Source organism: Equus asinus, chromosome 5 (assembly GCF_041296235.1).
Source record: "Equus asinus isolate D_3611 breed Donkey chromosome 5, EquAss-T2T_v2, whole genome shotgun sequence".
Lineage (NCBI taxonomy): Eukaryota > Metazoa > Chordata > Mammalia > Perissodactyla > Equidae > Equus > Equus asinus.
In genome coordinates, this window is record NC_091794.1 from 10,186,152 (window position 1) to 10,202,488 (window position 16,337).

The 16,337-nt window shown below is 37.8% G+C and overlaps 1 long non-coding RNA gene across 1 annotated transcript in view; it reads right to left on the bottom strand.

The window, feature by feature from the left end:
* Nucleotides 1–555: 555 nt before the first annotated feature.
* LOC139045224 (uncharacterized) overlaps nucleotides 556–16,337 on the bottom strand; it is a 277,468-nt gene continuing 261,686 nt past the window's right edge. The window contains exons 5-8 of the long non-coding RNA XR_011503153.1: nucleotides 9,367–9,503; nucleotides 8,845–8,968; nucleotides 8,043–8,146; nucleotides 556–5,567 (exon numbers count right to left, since the gene is read on the bottom strand). This is a non-coding gene — a long non-coding RNA (uncharacterized lncRNA). The remainder of the gene's footprint in view (nucleotides 5,568–8,042; nucleotides 8,147–8,844; nucleotides 8,969–9,366; nucleotides 9,504–16,337) is intronic.

Below are 16,337 nucleotides of genomic sequence, written 5' to 3' on the forward strand. Positions count from 1 at the left end.
ATATTAATTTCCATTAAAATTAAACCAACCCACTGTCTTGGCTTTAGAAATATATTTCATTAATGGATAAGGATGATGTATGATATAATTAATAGAGTTTTTACATACAAACATATTAATAAACAGAGATTTCCTAGGAAACCAATCACCATTTTAGTCCTAATAGTATGATTAAATCCCCTGAAATAATTTTTACATTAATATACTTAAGAATTTTCTTTAAAAAAACCTGATGTTTTAAATATAACTTTTATATACAAAAGTAAAATTTAGCCCAGATGTGGAATGAAATTCCATACATTCCATCTTAATACAACTCAAATTAATTGCAAATTTTATAAGGGTTTATTGAACATTGTTAGTCTTTCTCTTCCATATTTATACTTATCAATTCTAAACTTTTCTTAGTATGTGGCAAACAATCAGCAAGACAAGGGTGTTGATTTCTTATAAATATCATATATTTATAGCATACTTTAGTTCAACTGTTTTTATGAGCATTATTAAAACTCATAATTCTGACATAAAAAGACTGACCAACGGTGAGTTAAAAAGAAAACTCTGACTAACTGATGTCCTTCTTTATTGTTAATGTTTATTTTGTTCTATTTTGTTTTAGACTACTTTGAACAGACAAAGAAAAAATAATATACATGCATTTCCTTTCCATGGCCCCTTGGTGAGAAGGAGAGGTCGCCATTGTGTCTCTAATGTAAAAGGCTAATTTTTTTAAAAGATGAAATCATAGCTCACATACAAATACAAAATTAATGCATGTCAAATGCAATATTTAACTCATTAGCAACTGAAGGAACCAGTAAAATGTTACAACTCCCTCAAGAAAAGAATTTAAAGTACTCCCATATATAGGCAATCAGGAATTCTGAAACGAATTTACAAGTAGACGCAAAACTGGTCAACATCTACAGAGTAATAGTCAATTACATTCAACTTGACACATTTCATTTACATTTCTATGGACAAAAATTACTTGCATTCTTATAACTGTTCTAGAAATAGCTCTGTAAAATAACTCAAAAAAACAAAAGGTAAAGATGCCTGGGAAGGGCGCACTAGATAGAACATTTAGTAATCTTGCTTGCCCATTTCAAAGTCTTCCACAATTTTTTCCTGACACTCAAATGCCTCCTTAAAAGTCTTGTTAAACTCCTTAAACTTGTGTCTCATTAAAGCTGAAATAAATAGCTTTAGTTTTCAAGACTATAGGTGGTGATAGGATGGAACTTTGTGGCTCACACAGAGTTTGCAGAGTGCTATATTGGAAAAAAGAAGTAGCTGCCTCTATGTAAGGAGGGCAAGATTTGGGGAGTTTCCACAAAGGGTAGAAATAAGAGTTTTTAGGGGAAAAGGTAATAGGTGCTGATAGAGTAGGAAATTTAACACCATGATTGGAGAGCAGAGATCAAAGATCTATGGCTGGGTCTGTGTCAGCAGAGAGCATGGCTGTGAGGGACAGCACGAATTCATGCAGAGCAGCGGAGCCCAACACAGAGTAGAAAACCAGCGATGGAGCTGCATATTGTATCCAACCCCGTGGGCTAGGAATGAGCCCTACTTCTAGTTTTCCAGATCTCCATGTGCCCAGAGTTCTTGAATGGAGGAAAAGATCTTAAAAATGCCCGGTACTGGATTTCTAGTGTAACCTCAGGACTCAAGACTCAGAACTGGATTTAATTTGACTTATAAAAGTAGAGTAATGCGATATTTCTGGAACTCAAATATAGTATAATAAATCCATTCCCACTATAGTGTTAAGCTTTTGGTTAGTGGCATTAAAGAAAGGATTATTTGTTCTGCATTTACTCTTATTTTCAAAGCTGCTTTAGCACAGATTTCTTACTTTGGAAAAATAAAGATAGGAAATATAGCATTAAAACCTATAATTTATATTGCAGAATACATGTGATTATCTGTTCCCTAAAAACCTTGCAATTCTAGAATTTTTTCTAATTATTTCACGATCAGAGATGAGTAATCTGTTAAGGAAATTCAATAATGTGTGTGAATGAATGAGCTTTTCCTATCGTCTATGAAATTTCCATCAGTCATAGCCTCACTGAAAGAGATTTTACCTCTAGAAGAGCCAATATATTCCTTTTAGAGATATTTCAGGAAACAACTTGAATTATCAGAATAATATTATCACTTTTAAATAGATCATAACATCATTTACATCTATCCAAACACTTAATGGTTGATTCATACATCCATTCAATAGTCATTTATCCAGCGATTTCTAGGTGCTGGATGGTATTCTGGGGACACAGCAATGGACTGAACAGGAAAAGTCCCTGCTTTCAGAGAGCTAGTATTTCAGCGAAGAGAAGAAAATGGGAATAAATGATATGGAGAAAAATGAAGCATGCTAAGGGAATGCAAGTGCCAGACAAAGGAGAAAGAAATTTATTGAAGTGGTCAGGGAAGGACTTAGTGAAAACGTAAAAATTGAGCAAAGTTCTAAAATTGTGGAAGCAGAGATATCCTATAAGATTGCTAAGCAAATTGGCAGAAGAGAGATCAAAAACAAAAACTAACAGGAACAACAAAACAACATACATCCTGAGGAAGGAGCATGGCGCGTATCTGGAATTTCAGGAAGAGCAAAGAGGCAAGTATGACTGGAGCCCACTGAGAGGAGCAAGCAGTAGGGGATGACGTTAAAGAGGCAACATCAGGGTCACACTGTGTAAGCTATTGGAAGGACTCTGAATGAAACGGTGGCAGTTTAATTCTAAGACTGCTAACATTTACACAAGCATAATGTCCATATATTGCATTTAAATTTGGTAGTTACCAAATATTAAATTATGGCATTAAATTCACAAATGATTAAATTGCACTATATGTCCATGTGTTGTAACTAAGATGTAAATATTGGCAATTGAAACAAGGTAGATATTTCTCTGTCTCTTGCATAAAAGTCTGGACATAAGCAGACTAGGGGTGGCAAGTCTGTGCCATAGCATCAGGGACTCAAATTCCTTCTAACTTCTTCTCTATCTTTAGGATTTTGCCCTTGTCAATATGGTCCAAAATGGATCATGACCACATCACTACTCTCGTGAGTGGAAAAGGGAAAAGGGAAACATAAGGGAAATACAAGGTTGTGTCTTTCCCATAGGCTGTGACCAGGCAGTTGTACACATCACTTCTCCCATCCCCATCGGAAATTATTTAGTCACAGAAATACCTACAACTGAAAGTGAGGCCAAGTTAAAATTAGGGGTTCTATTACTAGATAAGAAGAAGATAACGGAGACAGAGAACAATTAGTTGTCTCTGGTTTGAGCAGATTCAAACAATTTAATTTTAAAATGTATTAAACATCCTTAAAAAATGTGGTATAAAGGAAAGAGTACTTGACAGAAGTTCCAAGATGTTAGTTCTACTCCAAATCCACCACAAATTAGCTGTGAAACCTTGAATCAAACATTTAACTTCTCTTATATTCCCTATGTCATCTGTAGTTTTGGACTGAAAACACTCTGCTGCACCTAAACAAAAGATTCCCCCAGAAACTTTATAAAAGTCACTTGTATTAAATGAATAGGGATTCTAAAATACTGAGGCTTGTACAATAATAGAAAAGCTCAATAGTAGAAATATCTGGCCTCCAGCCCAATGCACACTAGATGTGTCTCTTAAAAGCCACCGTAATTTGTCCTTATTCTTGAAAGTTTAAAATAATACAAAAGTCAAGGTGAAAATAACTTCTTCTACCTCTGTCCATATGGAGCTCTACAACGGCCTCACTGACAGGGCACAATGGCTTGGATGAATACACCACAGGATAACTGACTGACATCCCTGAGGTCACAGCTGATACTCAAGCCAGATGACCTTCCAGCTTGGAGAGAAGAAAGGAGCAGTTGGTCTTTGTACGGTCGATGAAGCCATTGTCACTGTATGTAGTCAACAAAAACCATTGGTTGCAAATGTGCCAGGGAACTCAAGGAATTGCCTTATTGGGGTTTGTAAATCACAGGAGAAACTAAGATTATCTATGATGTGTTGAGTATTTGCAGAGATTTTGTTTTCTTCATTGAGCACATTTTCTCATAGCCTACGTGTGGTTCTAAAATCTTGCCCCTATTTTTCCAGTGTTAGGAAATCATGCATTCCCAGGGCCAGAGCCAGTTATGCCAAAAGTCAGCCCTCTGCTCCTCCCTCCATGAGTGCACTGAAGTCTCTGGAGAAAGGAAAATTGTCAGTCTTCATGTTGTGGGCCAGGGTCAAAGTTCCCAGCGAAGCCAGCTGGTCTGGAAAAATGGTATCCAGATATAAAACAAAAAAAAGTATTCTAGTGTCGACTAATGTTGTAACCTAACAAATTTTTAATAGAAAAACATTTTTAGAGACCTCACAAAACAGAAAAACAAATATATACCAAAACATCTTTCCATTTGGGTACTAACAACTGTAATCTATCTGAAACAATTATAGCAGTTTGATGCTACACTTTTTGATTTCCATAACTTTCATTTTAACCTGCTGGGTGAGAAGATGATTAAAATTAATTATCAGAACACATACTGCTATACATAATTCAAATATTCTATGAGAATCAGGGATGTCACTTTATTGTGTAAAACGCAAAAACCAGTTATGGTGACAGGACACAAACAGATAAATGTTCATAGTGCAATATCAACAACAAACTCACAGGAAATTTGACAGAGTGATTTTCTGGGGATGCATTTAATAATTGAGGTGCTGAATATACAAAGTTCAACTTAGCCATTCTGGTCTACTTCACACAATGGGGACTGAGTCAGTGGAATATAAATTCTGATGCCTTCACTCGGTCTGTCTTTTGTTTTTCTCAGTCAGTCCATTTAGTACTGTGGGCTGAACAAAAGCCAAAATGTCAGTGCACAGGAAAACATTTCGGGGCCTAAAATTATTCGTCCTTACTATAATCACTTTTATTATGGATACTTTGGTAAAGTTGGAATAGTTACCCTTCCTTTAAAAATAAACTTTCAAAAACTACTTTTGGCATCCAAACTACAAAAGCAGTTGTATGAAGTGAAAACATCAATTACTTTAGAGTGATAAAACCAGGATTTGACTCATGGTTCCACCATTTTCTCACTTTTGGTGGGAAGATTCAATGGTTCAATGAATATCATATATAAATTAATGGTCGTGTTGTAGGTAATAAAGAAATATTAATCTATCTCTCAATTTAAGCATGAGGTTTAGGACTCTACAGTACACTAGTTAAGAGCACGAGCTCTGGGGTCAGACGGCCTGGGTTTGAATCCTGGCTCTTTTACAGGTTCCACATCTGTAAACTGAGATAATAATAGTGTATACTGCATAGGGTTGTTACGAGGGTAAACTGAATTCACTTATTCATGCTGGGGAGAAAGAGCCTGGGAGATCAGCAGATGAGAAAGGAGGCCCAGAAGCTGCATGGAGTACCAGCTCTTCAGAGTAAAGCAGACCTTGCCGTCAGTCCACACCACTGAGCCCCCGAAGGGAGATGAGACTGGAACTTCCAGGCTGGTCATGGACCAACTAATGGAGGGCGGAGCTCAACCCTAGAGGAAAAGAGCATGAGTAAGTGACCACTAGTAGGGGTCAGCCAGAAGATGAGGCAAAATCTCTCAACAGCTAATAATCCCTGAGGGAGCTGCTTACGTCTGATGCTTCAATGGGGCCTGTTGAGGCCACCACCGTGCACCCACACACACACACACACACACACACACACACACACACATACACGTTGGGCCCTTAAGCAACAATTTAGACCTGTTGTGATGACAAACAAAGAGAAAGCAATCTTTGCAGGCAGTCATATAAGATAGATAGATATTTGTTTTCCTTTCCCTCCTCCCACTCCAATACAATGGGCATAAATAATGGGAAAGAACTTGAGGAATAAAGTAATATCTCCACCCTTGAAGAGCTCACAACTAGTTGGTATGACAAACATGCAAACAAAGAAATATTGCACAACTAGCTTCAGAACTTCCTAATGAGATATTTTTTGCGTTGGGTCCTGAAGGGTGGATATGAATGCTCCAAGCAGACAAGGGAGAGAAAGGAATCTACAGTTAATACCCGATGCAAATATCCCAAGGAAATTCTCAGAGGCATGAAAGTGCTGATACGTTCCAAAAGAGCATTTAATTAGAATTATGAGTACCAGGGGAGGAATGGATGAGGGGAAAGCAGGGAGGAGGCAAGAAAGAGGAGCTCCAGGACAGAAGGCTGGAAAGAGTTTCACGTTAGATATTGAAGGGCCTTCCTTTTCTGCTAAGATAAAGAGAAGGGGATTTATTCGGTAGGAAATTAGGAACCAGCAAGAGTTTGGACACGGAGGAGGGTGACATGGTTAGATTTACATTCTGATCTACACCGCCAAGGGTAATATGGAAAGTGCACTGGAAGTGAGAGGTGGTAGCATGGACAGGAGGTTCAGTAACACAGACCACCAAAACTATGTCCACAACAGTTACAGTTTCCAAAAAATGAATGGTGAGAAAAAAAGAATGGGGACGTTTGAGTTCAAAGCATCATAAATTCTCTTCCTTATGCTTTTTAGTAAGACATACAAATCAACTGGGATAATTTTAAGAATACCTGATAAAAATTTTAGGAAATGAAATAAACACGATTGCAACGTTGCATGGGATCACATAGCACAGTAGACCAGCAATCTCCTAGGCACTAGTAAACCATCACAAGCCATTAATGGTTGTCTACTCTGTTAAAATCTATGACTGATTTGATACACAAATAAACACACACGTACACAAGATATATACATACATAAATGGAAATGGCCACACAAATACTGCAATAACATCTGATGCTGATAAGTAAATATGTCATATGCTAGAGGGTCAACTCCATATTGACCCCACTTTAGCTCTCTATTTGACCCTTTCTTCTTTCCCAATTGGGAGAAGGGAAAATACAGTACATGAGCCATAATTTTTGGCAATGCATATTGAAAATAAGGTCTGCCAAGTTCAAAACTGAAAATGCAGCAGCTGTTTGCACAAAACATGGGCCAAGAAATTCCTGCATGACTGACAATATGCTTTAGCGTCCAGACGCTCAATCTCTGACTGGGGTGTACATTTCAGCAGCTGTTAGGTAAACCTTGAGAGAACTAGGGTATTTCTCACTATAGAGGAGAATATCTCTAAAAGGGAAGGATTAAGTGCTCATACTCAATCATGGGAGTGCTTCTAAGGAGGAAATCTGTACATTCAATCAGGGGGAAATCTTCATGGGAATGGAAAAGTTACCATTCTCGCAGTGTGGGTAGATAAGACTCAGCATATATCCGGAATATTTGGAGAAGGGTCTTACTTTATTTGCGGAAGAAAGCTCCTGGAACTATCTATGGTGCCTGGGACTGGAAGACACTGCTTCTTAAGCAGCATGCCATGTGCCTTCCTGATGCTGGTCACCCTAAACACCCATATCTCTGTCATGGCAACAGTGGAAGGGGCAGTAACAAACACTGAGAAAAAGTCTAAGGCAACACCATCTCCCACATCAGCCTGCAGCTGTGATGGGACCAGGCCCAAAGGCATTTGTGGAAGCAGTCCAAAAGGGGCAATGGCTATTGCCTGGCAAGGGGGCAGCCAGCAGATGGAGAAACAACATCTAAGGCTCAAAATGTAAAGAAATTCTACAGTGATAACTGCAGTTAACACCCCTGAAGGACATGGAAATAATTTAGAAAACAAAAACTTGGGAGAGTTAGAAGGCACATAAATAACCCTTTCAGTTCCCACATTCAACTTCAAAACAGAGAAAGGACAGTTAGACGGATTGAGATAAAATTACCACACTTACTACTGTTAATGTGGCTCAAGATCTGTAGTTAAGCAAGCTCATTTAGACTTAATTCTAAATTAGACAACAGCAAGAAAGAGGCAGGCTTGGTGGAGAGAATACCAGCATTTTATGCCCTGTGGGCAAACTGGCTCTGCAAAGGAAGAAGGCGCCGGGCTGGATGATTTAGGAATTGAATGTTCCTGAGATAAAATTACCTGGTCTTTCATCCACTCGTAGGAGTAAATAGCAAAAGGATGGAGGCTTTCCCCTAACCTCCCAGAAATTTTCCTTTAGGAGAGTGAAGTGCTAATTCTCTTCCCTTTAGGGAAAGATGAGAAGGGGAAAATATTATTGCATTAACCATAATAATAAGAGCAACTATTATGTATTAAATGTTTATTGTCTGCTACCATTGTGCTTTGTGTACCTTATCCAATGTCACTCCCACTACAACCTTATAGGTAGGTATTGTTTGTAACCCTCAGTTTCACAGATAAGTACCAAGTCTGAGGATTAGGTATCTTGCCCAAAGTTACATAGTTATCAAGAGCCAGAGTCTGGAGAATGTGCTTCAAACCCCTGCACTCTTCTGCCTCCTACAGGTGAGGCTGTGAGCTCCTTAATGCTCCATCAGGAAAGCAGAGAGACTGGACAAGGAATGAAGTGAACTTAAGTCCCATAATTCTCAGGGGACAGGGGAACTGATAAAAGGCCGTTGGCTTAGTTCCAACCTACAGCCTCCAGATGTTAGCTCCACAGTCCCCTGTGGGATAAACTCTTTTTTTTAAGCATTTTCTTCTTTCTTTCTTTTTGTTTTTTTACAGCTTTATTGAGGTATAATCGATTTACAAAAAACTGCATATACTCGTACACAATTTGATGAGTTTGGACATAGGCAAATGCCTGTGATATCATCAACACAATCAAGGTAATAACCCCAAAAGTTTCCGTGTGTGTGTATGGCAAGAACACTCAATATGAGATCTATTCTTTTAAAAAGTTTTTAAGTGCACTTACCAGATTTTCTTTATCCATTTGGCGTTTGGGTTGCTTCCATTCCATTCTTGGCTATTGTGAATGATGCTGCAATGAACATGGGACTGCAGATATCTCTTTGAGATCCTCATTTCAATGCTTTTGGCTATACACCCAGAAAGGGGATTGCTGGATCATTTGGTAGTTCTATTTTTTACTTTTTTGAGGAACTTCCATACTATTTTCCACAGTGGCTGCATCATTTTACTTCTGAACCAACTGTGCATAAGGTTTTCTATTTCTCCACAACCTCACCAACACTTATCTTTTTGTCTTTTTTTTTTATAATAGCCATCCTAACAGGTGTGAGGTGACATCTCATTATGCAGATAAACCCTTCAATGCAAAAATATAGATTTTTTTCACGGAAGCTAAGGATTATTTAATTATGTCATGTATATGACACACATGATTCCATATATAAGCACATGTAGACAAAAAGTTTGTAGATATTAATTTTGGTTGTGGCCGGCTTACATAAACCTAGAATCCTCATCCTTTTACCTGTATGTACAGCCTCTAAATCTTGCTCGTGAGAACCACAGCAGTCTGTGTCCAAAAGCATATTCTTTTGCAAGTCTAGAGCAACATCATGCCAAATGGAAGTACTCACGGTCCAAGATACTTAAATTGCCATCAACCTATGAAAAGCAAACCAAAATATATAGATAATTAGATTATTTACATTAAAGCTGTTATAATTTTACCATTTGGTGATAATAAAGGCAAAAATAGGATAAAATACCTATAGTCATTTGCGATTTGACTAGTTAAATCAGAAACAGAAAATATTGGGATATTTTCATCTCTCTGGAAATTTGTTCTCATACTAAAGGGACTTCATATGCTTTTCAAAACCCCAACATTTTCAACATCTGAAGCATAATATAATATTCCACTAAAGAAACACTTAAGAAGACGGTTAGAGCACTATTTGCATCAGCTTTTTATTTTATTTTGGCAGATTAGGAAAATAATACATAAAATAGCATCTCAAAGGGAGATTAGACTTTGACAAAGGTGTCAGTAACCCACACTGGTCTTTGGCTTCCCCATTTGTCATCCTCGCCATCTCTCTTCTGCCCTTTCTGCTGCGCATACCCCTCTCCAGGATGCAGTCTCACCAACCACACTTCTTCTGTCATGAAAATAAATTATCTAGCTAATAATTGATGTATGTCCCCACATAGACATATTTTTGTTTTCAGCTTAGTCTACAGCAGGACTGCAGAGCTAACATAAGGCAGGAGATCACTATACGTGGAATTCCAAACACAAGCAGAGGAGAGTCAGAGAGAAGAAAACCTTGCTGGTTCTTTTAAAGTCACACCACCTAGATGACACCTCAAATTCCCCTCTCCAAAAGCCAAGGCTGATTCCAAGGATATTAATTATGAAAAAGGATTTAAAGTGTGTAAATTCAGGAATAAACAGAACAATAGAATCCAATGGCTCTGGGAAGTCCTCCTCTTCTCTCAAGTGGCTTCTACACACAGCTGATGGCTAACCAAAATTCCAAAATTAGTTTCATTTTGTTGTCATTGTTTTAAATGTACATAATCCTAAGATAGGAAACATTCTAAGCTTACTAAAGCATCCAACCAACATTTTCTAAGATATTTCTATGTGCCTGACCTCGTGCTGGCTACCAGGGATACCCAGGTATTTATGAAAGGATCTCAGTAGTCAGATAGGAACCTGAACATGTAAGCAACTAACTGTAAGACCATGTAATATAAGGGCTGTAACAGAAGAACCCACACAGAGCTGTGCAAGCCCGGAGAGGAGAATACCGAGTCACCAGGAAAATGTCTCAGAAGACCTTTTATAAAAGGTGACTTTTAACCTGATCCAAAGCAAGAAGGCAGCAAGCATGAAGCTTCAGAGAGCGGACAGGACTCTACTGGGAGGGGAAGAAACAGGATGTGTGCATAAAATAGCCTCTTCTTATCTACAGCTTCTTTTAGGTCATATACAGAAAGGTAACTATTTCCAAACTCACAGAACATTTATGCTTCTCCTCCTAAGTAGCGATAATGATGTAACAGTGCATTAATAAACCCATGTGCTAAAAAGATGAGCTGTTTTTACTGAGAAAGTATGTACCAGCAGGTAAGAGCAGAAACTACTAGATAGAAGTCAGTAGGCATCCAGCTAGAAATTTTTTAAATTGTGGTTTTATTATTTTTCACCTAAATGAATCCATCTGTCTATTTATCTAATATTATTGAATGCTCCCTAGTTGCCACATGCTTTTCAAGGCACTGGGAACTCACTGGAGAATAAGGCAAAGTGGCCTCATTTCACAGAGCTCATACTCCTAAAGAAGAATATGGAAAATAAACAAGGAACTAATATGAGATATAATTCCAAGCGTGGCTAACTCGAAGGATCTTGCAAGCAGCTAAAGTGAAATTACTTGCATAAACAAAATGTCCTCTCGAGAAAAGGTAGAAAAGCCAGATAAAAAGAAAATAAGGAACCATTTGACTTAAGGTATTAGAGACTGACCGAAGCTGCTAGAACTTGAGGAGCCAAGTCACAGAGACACTGGAACCACACAGAGGTAAGCAGACATTCTGTTGGCCATTTTTTCTCTCAGGGCAACTCTTGGAGTGAGGCTCAATGGTAAGAATTAAGCCAGGGGATTACACACCCCTCTGTGTGTGCAGGTGTCACCTGGCCCTCTTTGTGTTGATCTCTGGGGGGCCATGTCTGGGGAACTGAAAATTATAAAACAGAAAATTATGCTATAATACTCTGCCTATTGCTATTGCTGTAAGAAACTACCCTTTGTTTCTCATCCAGGAGCTTCACGATTTCTGTTAAGGGGCAGAGAAGCTAACAGAGCTTTGGATAATCTCATGGGACAAAAAACCTGTAAAACTTAGGGCTGCCAATGTATCCAGGAATTAGGCATCCCAGATCATGGATAGAAGGGAGGCCCAGAAAAGTGTGTCAAGTGCTGCAGGTTTTCACCTTGATTTATTCGCTTAAGCTACATGGGGCGGAGGATTACAAGCTAAATGGGAAAAGGTTGAAAAGAAGAATGAAGTTTTCTGCAGTCTCCCCCTGCTGAAGAGATAGAAATTGTTTTTCAAGACCATCCAACAAAGAGGGGACCTAAAAAATTCCCAGGCTTTCATTTTCTCATTTGGAACTTCGGGAGAGCTACTCCTAAGACATAAGGAGAACCAGAGTCTACAAAATTTCAGCCATCCCTGAACCATCTCAATCCTGTTAGGAAACGATTCTCCAAGGGCCTCTTGCATCTCTGAACATCTTATAAGCAGAGGAACTTACTGTCTTTGTTCCATACTCTTTTTCAGGAATGTTTTTACAATGAACAGCCATGGAAGAGAGAGACAGTGTCTTTCTCTGGAGCAAAGGGCAGATTGTTTAAAAGATATAGATAGCTATAGATAGATATAGATATAGATATAGATCCATTCAGGTTATTTATTTTCTTGACTGACCTTTGAAAGTTTGTATCATTCAAGGAATTTGTCCTTTTTATATAAGTTGTTGAATTAATGGGCATTGAATTCTTTATAGTAGTCTCTGCTTATCCATTTAATATCTATAGGGTCTGTGGTGATGTACTCTCTTTCATTCCAATATTTACAATTTGTGTCTTCTCCCTTTTTTCTTAAAGTTTTTTTCTTTTTTTTTTTTTTTTGAGGAAGATTAGCCCTGAGCAAACATCTGCTGCCAATCCTCCTCTTTTTGCTGAGGAAGACTGGCCCTGAGCTAACATCCATGCCCATCTTCCTCCACTTTATATGTGGGACACCTGCCACAGTATGGCTTGCCAAGAGGTTCCATGTCCACACCTGGGATCTGAACCAGCGAACCCCAGGCCGCCAAAGTGGAACATGTGCACTTAACCGCTGCTCCACTGGGCAAGAAGCTCCATGTGTCTTCTCTTTTTATACTTCTTAGCCTCACTAAAATTTCGTCAATTTTACTGACATTTTCAAAGAACTGATGTTTGCCTACATTGACTTTTCTCTCATGTTTCTGTTTTTAATTTCATTGATTTCTGCTCTGTTATTATTCCCTCCATTATCCTTGCTTTGGGTTTAATTTTTTCATTTTTTCTCATTTCTAATGGTAAATCTTAAATCATAGATTTAAAAATTTGTCTCTTAGCATTTCTACACACTAAAAATAAACTGTCAGAAAGATAAACTAAAAAAAAAAAATCCATTTACAATTGCATCACAAAGAATAAATATCTAAAATTAACCAAGGAGAGGAAAGACCTATACACTAAAAATCATTAGACACTGATGACAGAAACTGAAGAAGACACAAATAAGGGGAAAGATATTCCATATTCCATGCTCATGGATTGCAAGAACTAACATTGTTAAAATATCCATGTATGCAAAGCAATCTACAGGTTCAATGCAATGCCTATCTAAATTCCAATGACGTTTTTCACAGAAATAGAATAAACAATCCTACAATTTGTATGGAACCACAAAAGACCCTGAATAGCCACAGCAATTTTAGGAAAGAAGAACAAAGCTGGAGGCATCACACTCCCTAATTTCAAACTATATTACAAAGCTATAGTAATCAAAACAGTAAGGTTTTGGCATAAGAACAGATACATAGATCAATGGAACAGAATAGAGAGCCCTGAAATAAACTCATGCATATGTGGTCAATTAATTTATGACATAGGAGCCAAGAATATGTAATAAGGAAAGAATAGTCTCTTCAATAAATGATATTGGGAAAACTGGACAGCCACATGCAAAAGAATGAAACTAGGCTACTGTCTTAACCCATACACAAAAATTAACTCAAAATGCATTGAAGACTTGAATGTAAGACCTGAAACCGTAAAGCTCCTAGAAGAAAACATAGGCAATAAGCTCCTTGACATTGGACTTGGCGATGCTTTTGGATCTGACTCCAAAAGCAAAGACAACAAAAGCCAAAATAAACAAGTGGGATTACATCAAACTAAAAAGCTTCTCCACAGCAAAGTAAATCATTAACAAAATTAAAAGGCAACCTTCTGAATAGGAGAAAATATTTGCAAATCATATATCTGATAAGGGGTCAATATCTAGAATATATAAAGAACTCATACAACTCAATAGCAAAATACTCAAAAAACAAAAAAACAAACAATTGATTAAAAAATGGGCAGAGAGGGGCCAGCCTGGTGGTGTAGTGGTTAAGTTCATGCACTCTGCTTCAGTGGCCTGGGGTTCATGGGTTCAGGTACCAGGCACAGACCTACACACCACTCATCAAGCCATGCTGTGGCAGAATCCCACATACAAAAATAGAGGAAAATTGGCATAGGTGTTAGCTCAGCAACAATCTTCCTCACCAAAAAAAAATAAAATAAAATAAAAGGCAGAGGATCTGAATAAATATTTTTCCAAAGAAGACGCACAGATGGCCAACAGGTACATGAAAAGATGCTCAACATGAGTAATCATCAGGGAAATGCAAACCAAAACAACAATGAGATATCACCTCACACCTGTTGGAACAGTTATTATCAGAAAGACAAGAGACAACAAATGCTGATGACGATGGGGAGACAAGGGAACACTTGTGCACTGTTGGTGGGAACGTAAGTTGGTGCAGCCACTATGGAAAACTGTACAGAGGCTCCCAAAAAATTAAAAACAGTACTACCATATGATCCAGCAATCCCACTTCTCGGTATGTATGCAAAGGAAATGAAATCACTATCTCAAGGACATATCTGCACCATGTTCATTTTAAGATTATTCACAATAGCCAAGATATGGAATCAACTTAAGTGTCCATCAATGAATGAATGGATAAAGAAAATATAAATATATATATGAATGGATAAAAAAATATATATAATGGAGTATTATTCAGTCATAAAAAAGAAGAAATCCTGCCATTTGTAGATCCTAGTTACCAGATCTTAGTCTGGTATCTTAGTCCTTATTTCTGAAGAATTTCCTTTAATATCTCTAATAGGTCTGCTAGTAATGAATTCTCTCAGTTTTTCTTTTTCTGCAAGAGTCCATTTCTCCAATTTTGTAAAATATTTTCTTTGAGTATAGAATTTTGGCTGACAGATTCTTTTATACCAGCACTTTAAGATGATACTCCTTTGTCTCCATATTTCATTGTTCATGATGAGAAGCCTGTTCTAGTCCTTATTTTTGTTTCTTTGTATGTAATATGTACTTTTGATCTGGCAGCCTTCAAGATTTTCTCTTTGTCTTTGGGTTATAGCAGTCTGAATATTGTGTTTCTAGGTGTGTTTGGGGAGTATTTATTGTTTGGTGTTCTCTGAGCTTCTTAGATATGTGGGTTTTTATAATTTATTGATTTTGAAAAATTCTGGGTTTATTGTCTGTTTAAATATTTCTTCTGCTCAATCTCTCTCTGTCTTCTCTTTCTATGATTCCAACTGCATTCATTTTAGACCACTTAATATCGTCCCTCAGCTCTTGTTTGAACTGTTATGTTTTTTGTTTCATGCCTGTCAGTTTGGAAAATTTCTCTTGACCATCTCCATATTTACTTTCTTTTCTTTACTGTATTGATTGTTCTGATGAGCTCATCAAAGGCATTCTTCTCTTCTATAACCTTGTTTTTCATTTCTTCCATTTCCATTTGATTCTTTCTCATAGTTTCCATCTCTTAGCTAACATTCCCTATCTATTCACGCATGTTGTCCACCACTTCCTCCAGAATCTTTTTCATATTATTTAAAGTTATTTTAAATTCTCTGATAGTTCCAACATGTAGATCATACTTGAGTTTGGTTTTATTGATTGTTTTGTCTCTTGACAGTGCATTGTTGCTTGGTTTTTTCCCCTTCCCTCCTTGTGTACCCTGCATTTTAGCTGAAAGCTGGATATCTTGTAGATATATAGTAGAGACAAGCGTAAACAGTTATTATGCCTGAAAATAGACAGGCCTTTTCTCTTCCTATTGTAAGAGTTTGTGTAAATCCAGTCAGGAATTGAGCTGAGTTTATTTTGTTATTTTGGTTGCTATGGCTACTCTCAGGCACCACAAGCTTTAAATTCCTCTGTTCTGAACTTAAATTGAGGAATCCTCTTTCAGAGGATTTTTTTCAACGTCTGCTCATGCCTCAGCTTTAGGTCTTTCCTTTGTACTTGAGAAAAGATCTCTCTCTTCACTTTGCCCTTCTCCCAGCATTACACAACTGTTCTTTGTTATAGGTCCCTTGCTAGCCTGATAAAGAAGGGAGATAGGAGAGCAAGGGAGTCATTCTCTATCCTTCTGGTTCAACTTCAGTCTGAAGCAGGCATGTGTGTCCAGGTCTTGAGAATGGGGCCTTTTTGGTGGTCATACTCTTCCCCTAAAGGTAGGAGATCTCTAAATGATCTGGGCTCAGGGCATTTTCCTGTCCTTCCCCCAAGGGCAGAGGGTATTTATTGTTTCCCTCACCTGGTTGCAATAGACATTCACCTCTGGCCTGAGAGTGACAC